This window comes from Tachyglossus aculeatus, unplaced genomic scaffold, assembly GCF_015852505.1.
Source record: "Tachyglossus aculeatus isolate mTacAcu1 unplaced genomic scaffold, mTacAcu1.pri scaffold_1_arrow_ctg1, whole genome shotgun sequence".
Taxonomy (NCBI): Eukaryota; Metazoa; Chordata; class Mammalia; order Monotremata; family Tachyglossidae; genus Tachyglossus; species Tachyglossus aculeatus.
In genome coordinates this window covers 5,812,782-5,817,336 of record NW_024044915.1, presented here as the reverse complement: position 1 = coordinate 5,817,336, position 4,555 = coordinate 5,812,782, and the positions used below count along the sequence as shown (strand labels likewise).

At 45.8% G+C, this 4,555-nt stretch overlaps 1 non-coding gene across 1 annotated transcript; it reads left to right on the top strand.

Annotated features, from left to right (window-relative positions):
- The first annotated feature begins 2,681 nt into the window (after positions 1-2,681).
- Positions 2,682-2,788, top strand: LOC119923575. Its single transcript, XR_005448886.1, has one exon. It is a non-coding gene; the product is annotated as a U6 spliceosomal RNA (small nuclear RNA).
- The last annotated feature ends 1,767 nt before the right edge of the window (positions 2,789-4,555 follow it).

Sequence of the window (4,555 nt, the reverse complement as noted above, 5' to 3'; positions counted from 1 at the left end):
AAACTTGGAAAATGCCTCATGGAGTGGTTGAACTGTAATTGTCTGAAGAACAGTTTCAACAGGACAACTAGTGTCTAGAGTCCCACTGACACTCACTCTACACACACATTTAATAATAATAAGTTAAGCATAATCTCCATGCCTGGGGAGTCCTTCAAACCCATCCAAAGTAAGCCTTAACGCAAGGTGATCAGAAACTTTATGCTGAATGGAGGCTGGCCCAAAAAGGGGGAGAGTTTAACTTGGGGGAGAGGAGACGAAGGAAGGGGATTTGATTGATGGGAGTGTAGGGGTTGACTTTTAATGCAACAAAATGAATTGAGAACCTAGGGAACTGTGTGCAAAGCTAAGGTCGAGTGAAGGATGAGCCTGCATTATCGTTCCCAAGACCAACTCAGTTGGAAGCTTGAGTAGGAGTCCCACTGAGCTAGTTGAAACTGACCACCTAAAAGGTGACCCATGGCTCTGTCATGAAGAACAAACATGAGTGAGAAGCAAAGATGATGATGCTTATGTCACAAGCTTAAGGGCCGCAGCCCTTAACTTGGAAAATGCCTCATGGAGTGGTTGAACTGTAATTGTTTGAAGAACAGTTTCAACAGGTCAACTAGTGTCTAGAGTCCCACTGACACTCACTCTACACACACATTTAATAATAATAAGTTAAGCATAATCTCCATGCCTGGGGAGTCCTTCAAACCCATCCAAAGTAAGCCTTAACACAAGGTGATCAGAAACTTTATGCTGAATGGAGGCTGGCCCAAAAAGGGGGAGAGTTTAACTTGGGGGAGAGGAGACGAAGGAAGGGGATTTGATTGATGGGAGTGTAGAGGTTGACTTTTAATGCAACAAAATGAATTGAGAACCTAGGGAACTGTGTGCAAAGCTAAGGTCGAGTGAAGGATGAGCCTGCATTATCGTTCCCAAGACCAACTCAGTTGGAAGCTTGAGTAGGAGTCCCACTGAGCTAGTTGAAACTGACCACCTAAAAGGTGACCCATGGCTCTGTCATGAAGAACAAACATGAGTGAGAAGCAAAGATGATGATGCTTATGTCACAAGCTTACAGTCTCTTCTGGACTGAAAACTTGGAAAATGCCTCATGGAGTGGTTGAACTGTAATTGTCTGAAGAACAGTTTCAACAGGACAACTAGTGTCTAGAGTCCCACTGACACTCACTCTACACACACATTTAATAATAATAAGTTAAGCATAATCTCCATGCCTGGGGAGTCCTTCAAACCCATCCAAAGTAAGCCTTAACGCAAGGTGATCAGAAACTTTATGCTGAATGGAGGCTGGCCCAAAAAGGGGGAGAGTTTAACTTGGGGGAGAGGAGACGAAGGAAGGGGATTTGATTGATGGGAGTGTAGGGGTTGACTTTTAATGCAACAAAATGAATTGAGAACCTAGGGAACTGTGTGCAAAGCTAAGGTCGAGTGAAGGATGAGCCTGCATTATCGTTCCCAAGACCAACTCAGTTGGAAGCTTGAGTAGGAGTCCCACTGAGCTAGTTGAAACTGACCACCTAAAAGGTGACCCATGGCTCTGTCATGAAGAACAAACATGAGTGAGAAGCAAAGATGATGATGCTTATGTCACAAGCTTACAGTCTCTTCTGGACTGAAAACTTGCTGTGGACAGGGAATGTATCTACCAACTCTATAATATTGTACTCTCCCAAGCACATAGTACACTGCTCTGCACACAGCTGGTGTTCAATAAATATTATTGATTGATTGATTGAAAAGGCAAATTTGCCTGTTCAAGGGAAGGGAGAACAAACAGGAAACGTGAAAGGAAACTAGAGGAGAGGGAGGAACAAACAAAAGCGAAAGGGAGAGTTTAGATAAAGGGGAAAAGTCAAAGGGAAGGTACCAGGGTGAGGGAAACACACACCTGCTTTCTACACCACTGTCTCTTCCATCACAACTGGCGACAGTGTCAGAGGATGCATAGCCCGAGACAGACCTGTGCAGCCAGCCCAGCACCATCACAATCCCCGGTGCTGTAGCTGTGGTCTTATTTGCCCCAGATGAGCTGGCCCATCCTGGATTGTGACATCACTGAGGGGACTGGGAGGTCTCTGAATCTTCAGCCGGATTTGAAGGGCAGAGCAGGATGGAGACCTGCAAGGCCCCTGACTGGCAGGCTCTGGGTTTTCTATTGGATGCTTGAAGGGAAGGTGGAACCAAACTCCCTCAAGTGGAGAAGGGCAAGCCTGGCAATTTGGAAGCCTCCCTCCCAATGGGACCCTACCCATTGGCTTGAGAGGCCCGCAAATGATCTTTCCTTCCCTTTTTTCATTCCTTGAAAAACCTCACAATATCAGAGCACTCCAACCTAAATTGGGAAGAGTGGTCATCTGTCCATAACCCTATGAACAGTCAGCTTATGGCCAGGCTGCGGACTTGTGGGGGAGGGAGGAGGTTGATTTGTATATGTTAATCAGTGCCTCGAAGCGGACCTTCCAGCGGCCCTTGCGGCTCTGCGCACTAGATGAATTATTGACTCTCTTTATTCCATGTGGCTTAATATTCCCTAAACAGGAAAGTGTTTATGGTACAGATTTTCTTCTTCCTTCGGAATTATAATGATGTAAATTTTATAACAATTACCAAAATCTTAATAGATATTGCGAGACTGATCTATAAATATCTAGGTGTGGAAGATTTGATATGTCCTTGCCTCGGCAGCACATCTACTAAAATTGGAACGATACGGAGAAGATTAGCATGGCCCCTGCGCACCGATGACATGCAAATTCGTCAAGCATTCCATATTTTTTTGCCCCCTCCTTCTAGGAGCTTTCATCGGGACAGGCTTCTTCTCCGAAAGGGACAGAATTCCACTCTAATCTGCCCTCATTCCAAATCAGCCCTGCCCTACGTCCTGACTCCTCCTCGGCAACGTAAACACTTACATTCCTGTGTAAGTGGCTGCTGCCTGTGGAACCTGAAGCTCAGGAAGCACATCCTGGGCGGGAATGAAACGCGACTCAGCTGGCGAGGCTACCACATAGGGAGACCGCTGATGAAATGCAAAAATACTGAGGCTGGAGATGGTAGTGATGATGCATTTTTTGCTGACCTCCCAACCTCCTGCCTTTCCGTACTCCAGTCATTCATTCATTCATTCATTCAATCGTATTTATTGAGTGCTTACTGTGTGTAGAGCACTGTACTAAGCGCTGGGGAGTACAATTCAGCAACAGAGACAATTCCTGCCAACAATAGGCTCAAAGTTTAGAACAGGCATCAGTAGGATAAATATAAATAAATAGAATTATAGATATATATACATTATTAATAAAAATAAATATAATTATAATTATAAATATGTACAAGTGCTGTGGGGCAGGTTGGGGGGTAGAGCAATGGGAGCGAGTCCGGGTGATGGAGAGGGGAGGAGTAGTAGAGGAAAAGGGGGGCTTAGTCTGGGAAGGCCTCCTGGAGGAGGTGAGCTTTCAGTAGGGCTTTGAAGGTGGGAAATGTACTAGTTTCGCAGATTTGAGGAGGGAGGGCATTCCAGGCCGGAGGTAGGATGTGGGCCAGGGGTCGATGGTGGGACAGGCGAGAATGAGGCCCAGTGAGAAGATTAGCAGCAGAAGAGCAGAGTGTGCCGGCTGGGATGGAGGAGAGAAGGGAGGTGAGTTAAGAACAGGCAAGGGGATAGAGAGCTTTAAATCCAGTAGTGAGGAGTTTTTGCTTAATTCGGTGGTTGATAGGCAACCACTGGAGATTTTTTAGGGGAGACATGCCCAGAACGTTTCTATAGAAAGAGAATCGGGACAGCAGAGTGACGTTTAGACTGAAGCATGGAGCTGCCCAGATCATCTTTCTACAGAAATGTTGAGGACCTGTCACCCCCTTCCTCAAAAATCTCCACTGGTTGCCTACCCACCTCCGTATCAAACAAAAACTCCTCACCATTGGCTTTAAAGTTCTCTTGCATCCTCCTACCTTAATCCGCTTCTCTCCTTCTACAACCCAGCCCGCACACCCTTCTCCTCGGCTGCTCACTGTGCCTCGATTTTGCCTGTCTCACTGCTGACCCTTGGCCCACGTCCTACCTCTGGCCTGGAATACCCTCTCTCCTCAAATCTGCCAGACAATTACTCTCCCTAGTAATGCCTTACTGAAGGCATTTCTTTTCCAAGAGACTTTTCAAGACTAAGCCCCATGTTTCCTCATCTCCTAGTCCCTTCTACGTCCCCTTAATTTGCTCCCTCTGCTCTTCTCCCCTTCCCCGCCCCACAGCACATATGCATACATCTGTAATTTTATTTATTGATGTCTGTTTCCCTCCATTCTAGACTGTGAGCTTATTGTGAACAAGGATTGGCATTCTGTATTGCTGTATTGTACTTTCCCAAGTGCTTATTACAATATGCCATGCACAGTAAGCTCTTAATAAATACAACTGCTTGAATGAATAAATCTTATGCTGGGCACAGCATGAAGCAGCATTTCCTAGTAGATAGAGAATGAGTCTGGAAGTCAGAAGGTCATCAGTTTTAATCTCTGCTCCTCCACTTGTCTGCTGTGTGATCTT